Consider the following 19745-nt stretch of genomic DNA (forward strand, 5'->3'; position numbering starts at 1 on the left):
CTCCAAAGTTTGTTGATCTAAAGTAATATATATATATATACATATATATATATATATATATATATATATATATATATATAGTATCTAATGTCTCTTCATCTATTCACTCTTTGCAACGTATTTTTAAGTGATGGTTCCGTTAATGACTCTATTATAGATTGTGACTCCCTCTCATGAGGTTTCCAGTATTTGAAATTATAAATATATTTCCTATGATCATTTATTATTACTAGATGAACCTTTAAACACATATCAAGAGGTTGCGGTTATTTAGCTAGTTATCATTGATTAATGTCTTTTGAAAATTACCATTACCATCAGTCCCTGATCAATGTATTGACTTCGCGCTGGATCAGGAGCTTACCAGGTTTATGTGTTACTAGAAGAGCCAGTTTAGGTTTTTTTTTAGCAATGCATCCTGCGGCGAGTAGCCACATTTATCACTATGTGAAATTAGGACTACATGTCGTGTCCCACAATGCACACAAATACCTGGACTATTATCAGGCACGGACTTTGGAAATTTGACAGCTATGAAAGAGACGTGCCCTAATAACCATGGGGGGGGCTGTCAGTCACGAACAAGCGGCCACCATGGGGAGCCGGAGACTTTTGACAGACATATTTATTTATAATTTTTTATTTATTTATTTATGCGTTTTTATATAGCGCGGACTTTACCCGAAGGCGTCACAGCGCTTCACAATAGGAACAGTAAGGCCCCCTTACTTAGGGAAGGGAAATACGCCGACTGCGTGAGTACGACTAGAGTGCACTAAGAGGTATAGATACACGCCACAACCAATCAGCACTTCGGAATTCTGTGCGGTGAGCTAGGATTGGCCGAGAACCAATGTTCCAATGGTAGGTTACCTTACACACTTTACAGTAACAGTAACTCCAATTTCCAGATCAGTCCCGGAGTATGGTCAGAAGTGGTGTTTGTGATGCGATGCGGAAGTGCCAGCACAGGAACAGGCTCAGCTGTTGCGCGGAGCCCACGGACCGTCCGTGTAAGTACTAGACAGGAGGTCACTTTAACAGGGGTCCGTACGCGCCGACCGACATATAGTGCATATCATAACAGTATAGAGATGTGCCGGTGCAACCGCGTTCAATAAATGCCACCGCTACTATACGCCACAAACTGCGCACATAGGCTGATGATGGATTATTGGATGAATCCGTGTTATCAATATGAGGTTGTACTTGGGTGGATGGGAGTGAATGTACAGATGGATGAATAAACACAGTGACTACATTGTTCAGCGTCGGCGTGTGTATGGGTGGACGGATGTAGATGTGGGGGAGAGAATCATTTTAGGTTCGTGGATTTTAGCGAAATTGTAATAATGTGGTAGAGCAGAACTGTAATATTTTTAACTTGTATTTAAAACAGAGTATTGTCAGATTAAGATCAGTGCAGTTTCATGTGGCTTATGTAGTTGTTACATATACACAGTGTTTTAACTCTGCCCGCATCTCCGTTAATGGGGGCCCGATCCTTAACATGATTATTTCTGTGGTAATTTAAATTGCATCGTGCTTACTATCCCTTACGAGACGAAGAAGCGCTTTACTCGATCAGCACGCTATTCTGAAGCCCAAATTTAATTGCAATTTAGTGCTTATTGGGATTAGGTTTGTGCTTTCAATAAAACAACCTTTCCATGCATTTACTTCTGTTTCTTTGTGCATTCAATTAATAGGAGTTCGGTGTGATCATAAGTGGAATGTGAGGGAATGGAAGTTCATTCAGATGGTTGTTGGGATTAATAGATGACATGGTAGAGATCAGGTATTGTTAGATTGCAGGTATGACTTTAAAAGAAGAATAGCTGAAAATGTGGAATGAATTGAGGGTAATTCGCAGAAATGCAGTATTAAATATTAAAGTAGAGATGCATGTTACTTAAAGGAGGTTGTGCTCCGAGAGAAGGCATGGCGAGTATTGGAAGAAAGGAGAGGGCCATTTGAAATAAAGGAAAAAAAGGTAGTTTTTCATGCAGGTTTTGGGGAATACAGAGGAGTCCTATTGAAATAGCACGCCAGCGGAGGATGCAAAACTGCAGAAAGAAACTTTATTTGCTTGTGGGGTATATTGGGTATTCTGATATTCACTAAAATAGGTAACCATTCTGTCTACTGCTAGACCACCATTTCAACATGGACAGCTAATCAGCTCATGGGTTTGAGCATAAAGTAATGGCTTGATGCATACATAGGGAAAAAACGAAAGCTTTAGGCTGCGCTCAAAGGAAACTATAACTTTATGATAATGATATATGGTAAAGAATGCAAATACCGAAAAGGAGAGTCTGTAATGCTGCAGTAAATGTCTTTTGATGTTCACCCTTAAAGTTCCCAAGTTGTTCAACTTGCACTTTTCCGAACCACCTTCAAGTTGTTTTTTTTAGCTGTGGCATCCCTCATTGAAGCTCCACTGAGTCCCATTCTTTTTAACCTCTACGTTTCCCCTCTTATGCTACTCATTCTCCCTTTTAGTGGTGATGTATGCTGATGACATTCATCTCATCCGTTTATAAGGATGATAACCAAGAGCCATTCAGTCTAATTTTCAGAACTATCTTTGGTAGGTAGCCACATCGGTGAATGTAAATACTTTTAAGCTCAATTCGGGAGAAGGATATTCTCATTATTGGAGGGCTTCTTCCATTATGGTCCCCAGATAAGTAGCTCACTGACTTTGGTGCACCCCCCTACCCTGGTCACATCTGTGAAGAACTTGGGATTCCTCTTTGACTATGATATGTCCTTCTTGTCTCAAGTCATTTGCACTATTGACAACGGTTTTTTTCTATCTCTTCATGCTCAGTAAAATTAATTTCAGTGCTCCTCCTTGACACCGGCAAATCTTTAATCCGACCAGTTATTCTTTCATGTTTGAATTCCGGGAATGAATTGTATCATGTTCTTCGCAATCATCTTCTCACTAGAATCTAGATGTTTTAGAGCTCTGCGGTTTACCTTATTCTAGTCACACCCCCTGCTGCACCCTAGTTGCAGGCTACCTAGCCAGTCACCAGTGGATACTTCTTGCTGTATGGGTTCTCTTCAAGGCCCCATGCCTTTTCCACTCCACCGTTCAGGATCCTTATATCTTCAGCGTCCTTTGCATCCTTTCATCCCTAGCCTTCTATATGCTCCTTTGTTCTGTAAACCTTAACTTCTATCTGCATATGTGATTGGTCTTTCTCCTACGTGCGTAAGCATTATGACAGTTTGCCTCTTGTCTTACGTTTTCAGCCCAATAATTCTCTTTCCTACGCATCTCTTAAGAATTCTCTGGACTCTAATGCCCCTTGATGGGCTCTTCATCTTCCATTTAGCTGATCCTGCTTATCCAGTGTCAGCACTCACTTTGGGGTAACAAAGGGCTTTATAAATTGCAATTAATTCATGCATGTACTCTAAGCTTCAAAGCAGACGCATCACATTTTGAAGACTTTCTGTAGAAACGTGGGGCAAACTGCATATGACTAAATCAAACTGCCTGCTTGGAGAGGGTTGTCATATGGTACAATGGCTACAGTTTTAACTTCACTGATCTCACGCACACTGTGAGGGTACTGCACTGAGGAGACAGGACTGTGGATTTTATACTTTAATTACTTGAATAATTTTTCTTTTATCAGTACTTCTTTCTATCTGGTTTACTCTACTAACTCTCTTTCTCCTCCCTCTCTCTCCGATTATCCTCCTACTTATCCTCTTTGCTTCCTTTCCCTGCTAATGCTTTCTTGTCTTCTGCTTTCTCAATATCCCCTCATATCTTATCTCCTTCAGTGTATTTCTCTTTTCTTGTATACGGCCTCCCTCACCTTTTCTGCTAGAGGAAGATACCTGGTGGTGTTTTTCATATGCATTACTTAATGCTTGATAGGGAATAAAACGTACATCTCATGTTAAGGTATGTTAATGTAAATATTTGAAATTATTAGCAGCCATTGAAGCCTGGTTTTCAGATGAGGAGTGGATTTCCTGGGGCACGTTTTTCTACAGAACTCAATTAACTGTTTCACCAAAATGTGCTAATTGTAATATTGGAGAGGCAACAACATTACTAGTTATTGAAATGCTTGAATGCAATTAATTTCTAATGACTCAAATGCCATATTTTGCACTATTTACACTAAAATGTGTGTTGGGTTAGCATTTGACCCCGTTTATTGGTGTGTTATTTAAGCAACTAAAGTATAGCAATTTGTGTCAAACCCAGTTTGGAAAAAAACTTTTTAATTTGTCGATATGTCCGTCATAATATTGTGTTTTTTTTAGGTGAGTTTATCATTAACATTGAAGAGAGTGAGAATAACTTGACTCAGTTTTCTGAAAACCAGTACAAATACGGAATTTAAGTAATTACGAAGGTCCCAAAGCATAAATTGGCCTGCTGGATATGTAAGTTTCCAATTTTAAGGCCTTGATTTTAAATGAAATGATGTTCTGGTCTTCAGGCGACTGTTGTACTGGGTCTGGTTGTGAAGTCATTATCTGAAGTACTGCATCCAGTCCTAGAAGCCACATTAAAACTTTAAAAGTGTTTTTTTTACGAGTGGGCTTGTGGAGGGTGGGGAGTGAATGAATGGATAGATGAATGGATATCTATGTTAGTAGAAGGGTGGTTAAGTAAATGTTTGTTTATTGATGAGTATTTGTGTGAATTTAATGAATTTCAACTTGTTCAAGGGACGAGTTGCTTCAAGAAAGTTACTTGTCCAGTAACTTACGCCTGTCTTATTTGGTGCCATACAAGAAGGTAACAAATTATGGAAAAGTTCGCACTGCATTGGAGCTCTGACGGTAGCCTCTTGATTATTCCAGGATTCATGTCAGTACTTGGATTTTTTCAAGGCTTTAGTTATGCCACCTTACTGTGCATACTCCGATCTGAACATACCAGGGCACTATTTATGTAAAATCTTTGAATAGTCACAAGCTGTATGTGTCCATAGACCCTACTTTAAATTGACGTTTAGATATTCACACGAGTTCACACATTTTTTTCTTGCATAAACCCAAATCATACTGGTGGTCCAGTGATTAGGCTACTCATGGTCTTATATTGGGCATCTCCTCATGTTACTATTCCTCAGTTCCCTTGTTTGCCGTAAATCGGGACGCATACCAAACACTATTTTGCCCATAAATTATCTCTGCAAGGCCAGGACAAAATCAAAATGTTATGGTATAGCATAAAAAAATTAATGACTTGCACAAGTGTGGCTTACATACACAAATGTTGGTTTAAAACTCATAAAAGGATTTACACACATGAACATTTTCATGTGAATAGATCTATTCACATTGGACAAAAGTAGGCGTCTGGGCTGGAATGCTATGTGAGCTTGACCACAACCACAAAATACTTTATTAAAGGTATTTACTAACTCCTCTCCATCCCCTTCTCAACCCTGAAAAGAGCCAGAAATGTACTGCTTGCAATGGAAGGAGAAGTGGGTTTTTAATTAGTTGGGGACATTCACAGGTGAGCACACTGGTGGATTAATGGGTGAGGATAAATGAGTGGCTGTGTGAACGAATATATGCACCGGAATACTTCTACTTCTAGCAGTATGCTCAGAACTGTTGATAAAATGTACTTGGCAACAAAAGAGTCAGTAGCCATATGGCATCAGGGACCACATCATCCATCTAGATCATTAAACATTATCCGGTTTCTAATCATAGCGCCTTATTCTCAAGGACATAGACATTTATTCTATTCCACATATCTATTCCACATATCCATCTTGCAACATTTTGAAAGCAGAGCTGCATATTCTGCCTTTCCTGTGAGAGGGAGTCAACCTTTAATCTGCGCACACCTGTATTTGGAAGAGAAACACATAGCAAAGGGCACAAGTGAAGCTGTCCCATTTCCCTGATATAAAGACTTTAGACTGTGACCTGTGGCCACCCTCACATTGCTCACTTCTGTACTTCTGGATTCTGTACTTCTGGATTTTAACCACAATAGTTTTTCGATTTTGAATAGTGGAGTGGTAACCTAGCTCCCCCGCTTCTCTCTACTGGTGAAAGGTGCCTGGCAAATGACCAGGGTCAACTGCCCCATCCTCGTGTGTCTTCCCCAGTGGTAACCTTGTTGCCGATACATTTAAACCAATCAAGCATTGATTTGTATAAAAGAGCATTGGTGCACCATTCTTAATGCCATTGGGCTATTTAGAGCCTTCTTTAAATTGATATAGATAATGTGAAGTGTATTGTACTATGCTGCTCCATGGCCAGTGAAAGAGTTGTCTATAAAATAGGAACCATAAAAAAGTGCCTCTGTATGAGAACAGCAGCAGTATTTGTGGTATACACAGTTTAACAATATCTAAGACACAGACTACCAAAAAGAAAATATATGTGGTATTATATATTTGTAGATTAAAACAAATAGTACTGACCATACATAGATATCCTATATGATGGGAGCAGATGTGTTGAATCCAAGGTACAGATAGCAGTAAACCACAATAAATTTGAAACAAGGAGCATCTGTTTCTTGCACAAAAAAAATCCTCCCCAATTAAAGATGGCGCCACGTTCAGCGCAATGATGTAACATATCCTGTGACCTTCCACATGATACAGCTCTCCAATCAATGCCGGCGATGATCACATAAGCTCCCACTGGTTGATAAACTGCAGGCTGCACTGAGTCCACGCTTCACATTCCTCACGCACTGTGACTGCAGGCTGAACTGAGCCCTTTTAAATACTGCATGCTCATCTGGCTTTTAGATCAACACTTTGAAAGTCGACGACTGAGACTTTCAACTTTTAAATATTTTATGTTTTCTGTGCTTTTAAATAAAAGCCTTCTCTATTTCTTTTAAGGGTGGGAAACTTACCTTCTTGGTGTTCCTTGACTCTCCGATCCGCCGCAGGTGTTTTCCCATTTGAGCGTAGAGAGTTTCTTTGGTATTACTTCAGTTCTGCTCCTTTATCTGGCCGCTATTTTTGTTGTTTGCGGTCTAGCTTTTCTTAATTTCTGGGTGATTTGGGTTATATTGGAATGGACAGCGCCTGGGGCCAGGAACACTGCCCTTTTTAACCCCTCCCATGCGTGTGCTCATGACGAGCTGAGCTCATCATGACCGTTGGAACGCTCACACGCGGGGCTAATTCCCCTGCTGTGCTGAGCGTTCCATTAAACGGGCGTGGTCGTGACGAGTTCAGCTCGTCATGAGCACACGAGAACCGTGGCTCATGACGAGCTGAGCTCGTCATGAGCACCGGGGCGCTGTGCGCGCCCCTCATCCCCCAGCCCAGCAGGGGAATGTGCCCCGCAGCCAAGGGGTTAACAATGAGGCTAAAGGCTCTTTGGTAAGAACCTACTCTAGGCCCCATCTTTTACAGTGGCACCCTAGAAACAGCATGATGCGTGTGTGGAGAAGCTCAAATTGATAACAGGGGAGGCTGAGTACTGTCAGCATTGCCAGCTCAGCCCTATCAATGGTGTGGCCACTGTCCCGGGTACTTTCAACAAGTCACCAGGGCTAGGGGAGGAGAGTTTGTTAGGGGCTGGGATCAAGGAAGGGCCCAAGGATAGCTTTATTTGGGGGGCTTTAATTAACACATGCTCCACGATTAAGCATAAACATGAAATTGCTTCGACCATTCAAACACTCAACCTTTACTGCCTTTTTATTACTGAGACGTGGGCTAGGGACGACTGTGGCCCCGACTTGGTAGACTCTGTCTCTCCTGGTTACACTCTTCTTAGATGTGACTGTTTAGGTCGAGAGGAGGAGACCTGGCCCTAGTGGCACATGAGATCTTTAGCTGTACCCTTAGTCCTGTGGAGAAAGGCCAAGGCATTTCATTGGAGGCAGCCTCTTTTGCGATTAAGGTATCTGAGAATTGCACATTCGCATGCCTTCTGATATACCGCCCGCCCGGAAATTATACAATAAGGAAAAATTTAGCTAGGTACTGATTAAAAAGTGGACTTATTTTATATTACTCCAAAGTAACGGAAAAAGGAAACAGGAAAAAGGAAATAGAAACCACCTTATTTTAACAGATAGGCTATACACTAATATGTATATCAAAACATAATTCTTTTATTTTTTTGGTATATAGCTTATGTTCAATTTTCTTATTCAATTATTTCATTCAGAAAAACATGATTATATATCCATAACACTGACGCTTCACTGTTTATTATGTGTAACGCCTGGTTGATAAGATGTTAATAACCGATGTGCGATAAATATTACATCTTATCAACCAGGCGTTACACATAATAAACAGTGAAGCGTCAGTATACTACGGAATATAAGCATCAGTCGATATATATGCAATAGACGGCTACCTGATGAAGGCACATATGCCGGAACGCGCGTAGTTGACACCTGCCGCACTGCCTCCATCATCCTTACGTCTATCGTATATTATGGATATATAATCATGTTGTTCTGAATGAAATAATTGAATAAGAAAATTGAACATAAGCTATATACCAAAAAAAATAAAAGAATTATGTTTTTATATACATATTAGTGTATATCCTATCTGTTAAAATAAGGTGGTTTCTATTTCCTTTTTCCTGTTTCCTTTTTCCGTTACTTTGGAGTAATCTAAAATAAGTCCACTGTTTAAGCAGTACCTAGCTAAATTTTTCCTTATTGTATAATTTTACTATGTTTAGCTAGATGTGAATATAGGGGTCCCTTGCTTCCTAAAAAATACCGCCAGCCTGGTCCATGAACTAAGTTTGTGGAGATTTGGTGTAAAACCTTGGAACCGTTGTTACCATTGCCCAGTATACTATCTTAGGGGATTTAAATTTTCATTGTGATAATAGTCAGGACAATGACTCTGCTCTCTTCTTGTATCTTATGTCAAACTTGGGTTACTAATAGCTGGTTCAGTCTCCGACCCATACAGCTGGTAACCCCCTGGATGGTATTTTCACTAACCACAATAATTTGGTTATTGTGGCAGTTCAGCCCCTTAATTGGGTTGATCACTGGCTGATTGGGTTCACAATATTTCTACCACCCCACATCACGGGCACTAAGGGTCCCTCCCCCAGGCATATACGCTGTAGGAGCGTGAATAAAATCATTGAAAATGGGGAGGCAGCCCTGGCAACGGTATCTGATGCTAGGAATAGTTCACACCCTTCTACGGCAGGTGGTTTTCGTGAGTGGATTAATGCGGTCTTGGATATTGTTGCTCCTTATAAAAGCTGTGTTATTAAAAGAATGATACCCTCGGCCCCTTGGTTCACAGTAGAGCTCATTGGTACATGCAGAGCTCATGTCCCTTAGGCGGGAATGCCAAAGACAAGAGTGGAAATTGGGTGCTAACCCTTACCCCAGTGAAAACGGAAAGCAGCAAAAACTTCTTCGGAAATATAAACAAGCTATATTCCAGGCCAAATCATGCTTTTTTACAGAAAAGATTTGGTCGGCTTACAATTCCTCTAGTATGCTGTTTAAAGTGATAAAGGAGATATCTGAGCCACTGAGGTTACAGATTCTGAACTCCTCTCAAGAATTCAACGATAAGGTTGCAGCCTATTGCCAAGATAAGGTTCTTAAGATCTCGTCCCCTCTGGAGGGGAGGAAACTGTCTTTGTTGACTCTACTCCGGATTCTAGGAAGAACCTCTTCATTACCTTTCCACAGATCTCGGTTCAGCAAATGAAGGAACTACTGTTGGGCTTTAAATCGGCAGCTCCATCTGAACCATGTACGCATGCCACACTTAAATTGGCTCCAGAACCAGTGGCCAAAATCCTGGGCAAAGTGTTTAACGACATGCTTCAATTTGGTAGTTATCCGGCCATTTGGAAGGAAGCCATTGTTACACTGCTTCTTAAAAGACCTAACGCTGACCCCCTGAATCTGAAGAATTTTCGTCCAATTTCTCTTCACCCTGCCCCTGCTAAAATCCTGGAGAAATTCATCAGTAAAGAACTGATGAATTATGTTGAGTCTCAGGAGATCTTAGATCTTTCTCAGAATGGGTTCAGCGACAGTCAATGCACTGAGTCTGCCCTTAGTTTGGCTACTGACTGTATCCATGTGCAGGTAGATTAGGGCGGGGCGGCGGTTTTGATAATGCTCGGCCTATCAGCGGCATTTGACACTGTCTCCCCGGTGCGTATGGTTCAGCCCTTGCGGCAAGTGGGAATCTCTGGGAAATCCTTACAGCTTTTCTCTTCATTTATGTCAAATTGGGCACATATTGTCAGCTGTGGAGGTTTTATGCCAAGGCCTTTAGTCGTCCTTGTGGGGTGCCCCAGGGCTCATCTGAGTCCTACCCTTTTCAATCTTTGTGACTCCCTTGGCTGATCTGGTGCAGACTTTTGGCTTTCAGGTGCTAGCTTATGCTGACGATATGCAAATTATCGTCTCCATCTCAAATGCCTATCAGCGGCATTTGACACTGTCTCCCCGGTGCGTATGGTTCAGCCCTTGCGGCAAGTGGGAATCTCTGGGAAATCCTTACAGCTTTTCTCTTCATTTATGTCAAATTGGGCGCATATTGTCAGCTGTGGAGGTTTTAGAGCCAAGGCCTTTAGTCGTCCTTGTGGGGTGCCCCAGGGCTCATCTGAGTCCTACCCTTTTCAATCTTTGTGACTCCCTTGGCTGACCTGGTGCAGACTTTTGGCTTTCAGGTGCTAGCTTATGCTGACGATATGCAAATTATCGTCTCCATCTCAATTGACCTGCAATGGGTATCTTGAGAGGTTCAATAAGTGCATGTTCAGCATTATTTGCTGTATGAAGGACAACTCACTGAAGATGAATGCAGATAAGACTGAAGTGCTGGTGTTTGGCTCGCAGAACTCCATCTGGTCAAACTTCTGGTGGCTGGCGGTCCGTGGTCCCCTCCCTGTCCTTGTTAGGACAGCAACAAATCTGGGGGGGGGGTCATCTTTGATGATGGTCTGTGTTTTGATGCACAGGTCAGCCGCACAGTCAGCACATGTTTTTACATACTGAAGATTTTGAAAAAGGTTATGCTTTTTGTTCTGTCTGAACTGCACCAGTCAATCATCATTGCACTGGTCACCTTTCAGCTGGACTATTGCAACGCTCTGTACCTGAACATCAATGGTGTCTCCCTTAATAAGGTCCAGGTGGTACAGAATGCGGCGGCCCGTCTTATGCTGAAGATTCCCAAGCCTCTGTCAGCCAGGGATGGGATTCGCTGCTCCCTTCACTGGCTCCACATCAGGAAACGTATCTGCTTTAAGGCTCTGAGCATGGTATTCAAGGCCATGCATAGTAAGGGTACACTACATCTGAAGTCTTTTTCAATGGTATGCCCTGAGGAGGGTTTTGAGATCCTCCTCACTGAAAAAACTTGTGATCCGCCAGATTTTGTAGGACTAGATAGGGTGGCTGCTCATTTTCGGTAGCGTCTGCCAAGTTATGGAATTCCGTACCCACCTTCATATCCAAAACGGACTCCTACCTGGTTTTTAAAAAACATATGAAAACCTGGCTTTTTTCATCCTAGGTTGCTGCTTGTGCGCTCCCACCCTGTCCCCTCTTTGTCTGCTATAGTGCCTAGATACCCTCGGGTATAAGAGCGCTTTATAAGTGATATCCTATCCTATCCATGCGTCTTTCTCCTCACAAGCCGTGGCAGCTCTCCCTCGGGAAACATCATTTACCACGAAGGCATTACCACTACTCACGTTTACCACGTGACACTTACCACGCAGGGTGCCTTCCACGCAGGGTACCTTCCACGACGTCTTTACCACGGGTTAGGGGGGAGACGTGGTATTCCTTCAAGTCGATCTGCGTGGGCATGGGGGGGCAGAGGGAGGGGGGGGCTCGGAGGGGGGCTGGGGGGGGTCTCCCCCCCCAAAAATAACAAGCAGGTTACTTTAACAAAAAAACGAACATAAATTTAAAAGAAAGAGGAAAGAGCCTCCCCCAAAGACGTGCCGTGTACGTCAAAAAAGCAGTCCTTTTTTTATTTTGGTATACGTGTTTTGACGCTTGTTTCAAAGGAGGATGGAAGTAAGGGCTCGTGGAGAAAGACGTGAAGGTAAGACGTTGCAACGCGTAGTAAAATGCTACGTTGTAAATACCAGCGTGGTAAAGCCACTTGCGAGGTAAAATTCGCGTGGTAAAGCCATGCGTGGTAACTGAAATCGTGGTATAATCATATATTCCTCTCCCTCACAACGGGAAACAGCATGGCTAAGAGCAAGGCTGCAAACACGTAGGACTCGTAGGGCTCATGCTTAAAACGTCACTGTCAGAATGACACGAGCAGAGAGAACACAGCTGTCCTGCACGATTTAAGGCTCGTTGCATTGATGCGGAGAACTGCGCAATTGGAATGGCGCGAGCAGGTAGTCAGGTCAGACATAAACCGAGGGTCAATTAGCCTGAAATCCTTAATTTCAGTCTCAAATTTCCATACATCGACATATATAGTGCAGTACTTCACAGACCGGAAAAGGTCAGCAGATCCAGTGTGCAAGCCTATTGTAACAGCTCATGCAGAGAAATGAGCGGTGAGTTTCTGCCAAGGTTTCTTTTATTTCAGATAAAGCGAACAGCGGGCATCTGAGGATAACAGCCAGGCAGCAACAACTCTGCCACACGGTAATGTTCCAAAACCCCAAATAGGTCATAAAGTACTACATGGGTTTCCCCTTTAAAAACAAAGTTAATAAAACTGGTACACAAGAGGAAAAAAAACAACTTACAGAGATGTCCAAAAAAACAATAGAAAATACATGAATTTGTATATAATCTAATACAAAATTTAAAGACACCATGTGGCAGATGAAAAATCCGATGTGACAGAACAAATGATATGTCGATTGAGGAACATCAAATGACATGTCATCTCCCATCCCTCACTCTCTAAAACGAATAGGACCTCTCCTTGCTCTGCTACTGTCTCACAACTCCCTCATCCTTCAATCCATCCACTTCTCCACCAATCTCATCACCACTTCCACTGCTACCATCCATAGCCTTTACTTTACTACTGACCACTTTCAACTCAAACACCAAGCCTTTCACCTCCAAGAATCCAATGGGTGGACCAAACTTGGATCTACCTTTTTTCACAAGTATGAGTTTTTACACCCGTACCACATATTCCACTACCACAAACAATCCTTGACATTATTTTTCTCATAAAAGTAATATTTTGTGTTTTTTTGTACAACTTCTACACGTTTCCTAATGGTATTATCTGACCTCTTATAAGTTTTGAAAGAAGGGCCCTTACATACAAGGTATACTTGCTAGACGGAGAGATTATGTAGCAAAAAAGGGGGAAAAGCAGGAAGTGTACACAATAAAATATATATACGGGCAAAGCAATAGTTATATTATGTAAGTAAAGTTGCAGTGCTTATAGATGTTATGCATGACACTTGTGAATTTTGATACAAAAAATGTTTTTTTATTTTTATTCCATTTATCAAAAATAAACCTTAGTGAATCATTTACATTATTAAAGCCATCAATACATTTTCATACATTATCCAACATTATTGTGTCAATGAAAACCGATATATTTTCATTACACATTTAAAGATTTTCTTTTAACCTTATACAATGCATATATATCTGAACATAACACAGTTAGAAAAATGGAGGGATCCAAAACATGAATTATCTAGATAAAGGAGAAGGATTGTGGTTGGTTAACACACTACACGCGTTTAGGCTGGAGTGCCTTCATAAGGTGACCGTCGCAACATTCAACTCATGGAACACATGGTAGAAGGAAAAAAAAAATATATACATATATATCATTTGGTTTGCCCACAATTTATTATCTGATGTTGACGTCTTTAAAAATATCGTCCTCAATTCACAAGTTTAGTAGGTTGGGATTTGTAATGGTACTTTCTTACAATTTACCACACAAGAGTGTATATAATGCGGAGTGTCTTTAGATCACTTATTCAGAATGGTCCCCTGTGTGTATTTTCACTGACAAAGGCGTGAAATGAAGAGAGGTAGAGAAAATAGATTTGAGATACTTAGTATTAGATTTAAGACTTACAGAGATGAATGACCTCGTTCATGCACTCTACATGCTTTTATAGTGGTTTTAATTGTATGCCAAAGTAGTTAGTGACCCACGTTAGAAAGAAGTCTAAATCGCAATGGTGATGAGGCAAAAATGGACAAGTTACCTAACATATGTATGTCATGGGTTACCACGATGTATTGCTCAAGCAGTTTAAATCTGATACAGTGGCGTCCTGTATGTAGTAGGGAATGAACAAAAAGAGATAAAGATTAGAGGCAATATTTAGAAGCTATTTACTGGGATACAAAGGCCACCATGTTGGCTGATTTTACCTTTGATTTATGTTATTGGAGCTTCATGAAGACAATATTTTCAATTGCTATACTTTGGTAACTGACGCAGTGTCCTCATAGAAGTGCTCCAATATATATGTTGTAAATCGGATGTGCTGCGAAAGATAAAAGGATATCCGGTGATCTTATCACCAGTAGTATATTTGATGGATGATCGCTATGTATCGGGGCCAAACAGCATTAAATGATCAAATGTATTACTTGTTCAAGGTGATACTTGTAGTTAATTAAAGAAGTGTGAAAGCTGCCAAATATTTTATCCCGAATATGCCTCAATGCTAATTAAAAAGTTCCAATTAGTTTTTAAAACAAAATGGTAATTCATACGAATTTAATGGTCAAACAGAATAAAAAAAATAAAGAGCAATGAATGAAACGTGCACTTTGACCATGTCGAGAGGAAAGGAGATGTGATTTTATCCTTTAACTCTAGGGTAATTGTTGGTATAACTGTCGAACGAGCCGTGATTCACGCAATAGCTAATTATTGTAGCGGTGTAAAAAAGTTGCTGGAATCAGGGCATAATACTCATGAATTGGATATTCACAGATATTCATTTAAAGGTGACGTAAAGGTGATATATAACAAACCAGTTCGTCAAAGTGGCTCAGGCTGCAGAGCTCTTATGGCAGAACAAAGGGATAGGCTGTGATATCTTCCTACTCGTTCGGGCTAGGAAGGTATTGTAAAGTTCCAAAACCCTAACTATGTCATAATGTACTGCACAGTTGTTCAGATAATTGCGTATAATCCATATAGATAAGATGGGTCTCAGAGGTAAATCCGTTCTGTGCTGCTTACTCATGACAGGATACCTCTGTAACTCGTCGCCATTGTTGAAAAGAAGATCAATCCTCGTAGAAAAGGCTTAATTTTTGCAGCACAGCAAATCCACCTTCTTAGGAAGGCAGTTAGAGATTAACTGCTTGCACTCTGTGGAATAAACATTCCACAGAATGCAAACGAAATCATAACCTTGGTATGTGCATGTTAAACAATCTAAAGACAATGCAACGATTCACTAAGTATTTTTTAGTGTCAAAAAGCACACATTGCCTTAGGTTTTCCGGCCCTGAAGAGAACTACTTGGGATGTGGATGCTCTCCTTGTGAAAGGGTAAAATACTGTGACTCACAGTAAAAGTTACTTTACTGATTTGATTCACTGACCGGTTTTATATGCTGTAGTGAGTGGAAGAAACAGTCATTGGGTGGCCTAATGCAGCTGCCAGAAAGCCCTGCCAAGCATATTATACATATAGTTTTCATAAAATCAAAAGATCTTGGATAAATATAGACAAAGCCAATTGGTCTCGCCTTTTGAACTTACTGAGTTTACTAATGCCTTTTGACAAATTTGTACATCTATGCTGTGCAGAATAGCAAAAAGAGCAGGCATTAAAAATGCAATAGGTCTCGCCTTTCATTAAGTTAAAGCCTTTTGCTTTGCTATACAATACCATTAGCAAAGCAAATGACTTTAACTTAATCAAAGGTGAGACCTATTGCATTTTCAATGCTTGTGGTATTTGCAAAGCAGATATCCTGCGGGTCAAACGTGTATTTTATGTCAAGGCACGTGCTGAGAAGGGACTTCCCTTGCCATGCATTTGCTAAAATAGGGAGTCGTATACACCCATTTCCCCAAGAGGAGGAGCACTGAGGAATCAGGGGGTCTTGACTAGCTGGTCGGACCCCCTTTTTTTAGGTCGAGTAATTTATTACTCGAAACCTATTACATCTGACCAAAACTCTCTTGAACTAGCCGGATTTCCTACAATGCATGTTGTTTACTGGAGCGTAAAAGCTTTCCCAGGCGTGCGCTTAGCCTCACTCACACCCCATATGCCTGCTCCCCCTCCCCCGCCCCCCACGCCTCGCACCAGACTCCCCCTCTGCTCGCCATATGCTCGTTCCTCCCACTGGCAGCCTGCGGCCACTGCCGAGAAGCTTGTTTTAACTTTATTGACTACCATTCGCTCAGGCTGCACGCTCCCTATGAACCTTCAAGGGACAGTGTATACAGATGCACCGCTCAGTCTTGCTCGCCTTCAACATTCACCCCCTCCCCCACCACAGAGCGCGTCTCGCGGCTGCACGTCTTGTTCCTCCTGACTTCCAATTTACCTCTCCCAGTCCACAGATTGCATGCAGTGATTACGGACTCAAGACAAGCATGCTACTTTGATCTATGACCTTTTTGAGGTGCTAATCAGGTTCCTTTTATCATTATACCTTGCTCATTAATCATATTTCCTGCCGCCTGTCAGGCTGCCAGAGGCCCCAGGCACTGTCTCCTACGGTGTGCGTGCTTTCACTTCCTTTTTAGGTCGAGCGTAGCGAAGGGACCTCCTCTTGTATACTTTAGTATACTGAATATACTGAATATGTGGACACGAGACGGACGCGCGCATTTTCCATCTCGGATTTGTCCTCGTGAGCGCGCTTTTGCTGTGAATGTGTGCGAGCGCGACTCTGCCTTGCGCCTTGGAAACCGAAAGCTAGGTGCCGCGCGACGTGAGCTGTCTACGGTAGAAGCTCACGCGCGCGGCTCTTAGGTTTCGTTTTGGCTTGTTTTTTACTGCTGCTCTTTTCTGCTCTACAAACCCAGCTTGTTTTATTATGTATTTTAACTTTATTAGAGCGCACTCTTGCCTTTCTGTTCTGTACACACACCGCTGCGGTGGGTGGCATCGGAGGCCCTATTATTCCGTGGAGCAGTAGTTGGTAGGGAGAGTTACAGCTGCCTCTAAGACCGGAAGTGAGGCGTCTCGCGCCAGCTTCCACGAGATTCAGTGTCCAGGAACAAGCGAGCCGGGCGTGCGGATCCAGGCGCCGTGGGAAACAACAGGAGAGGAAGCTCTGGATCCCTGGTACTCTACAAGCTAAGCTGAAGGGGATGTGACCCAGGCAGGAGCCAGGGAACAAGTTGGCCAGCCGTGGAGGATAACCAAGGCTGCTGGTGAAGGTGCCCGCCGCCCGTGGAGCATCACCATCGGGCTGGTTGTCTGCCTCGCAGATGCTGAGTGCATCAGAGTATCTGGTGCACTCTTGTGATTTCTGCACCCTGCAAGTGAGCATGGTGTGAGCCACTGGACTCTCCCGCTGCAGGAGAGAATCGGGGGGTCTTGGGCTAACGGAGACCCATGGAGGACCTGGAGCAGGACTTGGCACGCCGGGCCGGCAGAAGAGCCCCCGGTCCAGCATCTCTAGCCACAACTCCAGCAGCTCTCGCAGATCGAGGGGGTCCATGGGTGCTTACACGGAGCTCTCGCCCCGGTCGTCCATGCAGGGCACGCTGTTCCAGGAAGAGGGCAGCCTGCACAAACTGGGTGATGCTCACCACCCCAAGGCTCGTTACCCAGTCATAGCAGCAGCCTCCTAGCGAGTACAGCTCGGAGTTCGCCTTGGGGGCCCTGGCCACCTCAGCTATAGCTCCGCCAAGAGCTCTGCCACCGTGCACAGGTTCAAGCTTCCCTACCAGGTGACCCCGTGCATGGAGGCTATGCCCTGCCAGGCGGAGAGGAGGCTGAAGGCGCTCATCCTGGAGCTGGAGAAGGAGCTCGAGTTGCACATACAGAAAGGTATTTTTCTAGTAAGTGTGATGGAGGCTTTCCACCTTTATTTCCTGTAATTTCCCTCGCTTTGCCAATACAAAGATTCAAATCTTCCTTATAAATATCAGGTCATAGATCATGTGAAAACCAAAGTCACTTATGTTCCGTTACATTATTCCCCTCTCTAAGTAATAACCCGGAGGCTAAAGTTAGACACGCGTCTGATTCAATTTTTTTAACGTTTCCCCTAAAGAACGGTTGTGGTGATAGTATGTGTAATATCTGTACTGTAACAGGATCTAACAAAGGAACACATCTATGAATTATTATATATAACTTTCTTTTTTGGGAGGAAAAACCCCTTAATTTGTAACTCATTTTGAACACTGGTGTAGAGGAAGAGCACAGCTTATTCCGTGGAGCAGTAGTTGGTAGGGAGAGTTACAGCTGCCTCTAAGACCGAAAGTGAGGCGTCTCGCGCCACCTTCCACGAGATTCAGTGTCCAGGAACAAGCGAGCCGGGCGTGCGGATCCAGGCGCCGTGGGAAACAACAGGAGAGGAGGCTCTGGATCCCTGGTACTCTACAAGCTGAGCTGAAGGGGATGTGACCCAGGCAGGAGCCAGGGAACAAGTTGGCCAGCCGTGGAGGATAACCAAGGCTGCTGGTGAAGGTGCCCGCCGCCCGTGGAGCATCACCATCGGGCTGGTTGTCTGCCTCGCAAATGCTGAGTGGATCAGAGTATCTGGTGCACTCTTGTGATTTCTGCACCCTGCGAGTGAGCATGGTGTGAGCCACTGGACTCTCCCGCTGCAGGAGAGAATCGGGGGGTCTTGGGCTAACGGAGACCCATGGAGGACCTGGAGCAGGACTTGGCACGCCGGGCCGGCAGAAGAGCCCCCGGTCCAGCATCTCTAGCCACAACTCCAGCAGCTCTCGCAGATCGAGGGGGTCCATGGGTGCTTACACGGAGCTCTCGCCCCGGTCGTCAATGCTGGGCACGCTGTTCCAGGAAGAGGGCAGCCTGCACAAACTGGGTGATGCTCACCACCCCAAGGCTCGTTACCCAGTCATAGCAGCAGCCTCCTAGCGAGTACAGCTCGGAGTTCGCCTTGGGGGCCCTGGCCACCTCAGCTATAGCTCCGCCAAGAGCTCTGCCACCGTGCACAGGTTCAAGCTTCCCTACCAGGTGAGCCCGTGCATGGAGGCTATGCCCTGCCAGGCGGAGAGGAGGCTGAAGGCGCTCATCCTGGAGCTGGAGAAGGAGCTCGAGTTGCACATACAGAAAGGTATTTTTCTAGTAAGTGTGATGGAGGCTTTCCACCTTTATTTCCTGTAATTTCCCTCGCTTTGCCAATACAAAGATTCAAATCTTCCTTATAAATATCAGGTCATAGATCATGTGAAAACCAAAGTCACTTATGTTCCGTTACATTATTCCCCTCTCTAAGTAATAACCCGGAGGCTAAAGTTAGACACGCGTCTGATTCAATTTTTTTAACGTTTCCCCTAAAGAACGGTTGTGGTGATAGTATGTGTAATATCTGTACTGTAACAGGATCTAACAAAGGAACACATCTATGAATTATTATATATAACTTTCTTTTTTGGGAGGAAAAACCCCTTAATTTGTAACTCATTTTGAACACTGGTGTAGAGGAAGAGCACAGCTTATTCCGTGGAGCAGTAGTTGGTAGGGAGAGTTACAGTTGCCTCTAAGACCGAAAGTGAGGCGTCTCGCGCCACCTTCCACGAGATTCAGTGTCCAGGAACAAGCGAGCCGGGCGTGCGGATCCAGGCGCCGTGGGAAACAACAGGAGAGGA

At 43.3% G+C, this 19745-nt stretch overlaps 1 protein-coding gene across 2 annotated transcripts in view; it reads left to right on the forward strand.

Moving 5' to 3' along the window:
- Positions 1 to 885: 885 nt before the first annotated feature.
- TBK1 (TANK binding kinase 1) overlaps positions 886 to 19745 on the forward strand; it is a 428747-nt gene continuing 409887 nt past the window's right edge. The window contains exon 1 of one of the 2 annotated variants that reach the window (XM_078676127.1): positions 886 to 1013. The gene's annotated coding sequence lies outside the window, so the exon portion shown is untranslated. Of the gene's footprint in view, positions 1014 to 4299; positions 4423 to 19745 lie in introns of those variants that run through there. The other variant, XM_078676137.1, reaches the window with a different exon arrangement.

The sequence above is a fragment of the Lissotriton helveticus genome, chromosome 1_1 (assembly GCF_964261635.1).
Source record: "Lissotriton helveticus chromosome 1_1, aLisHel1.1, whole genome shotgun sequence".
Lineage (NCBI taxonomy): Eukaryota > Metazoa > Chordata > Amphibia > Caudata > Salamandridae > Lissotriton > Lissotriton helveticus.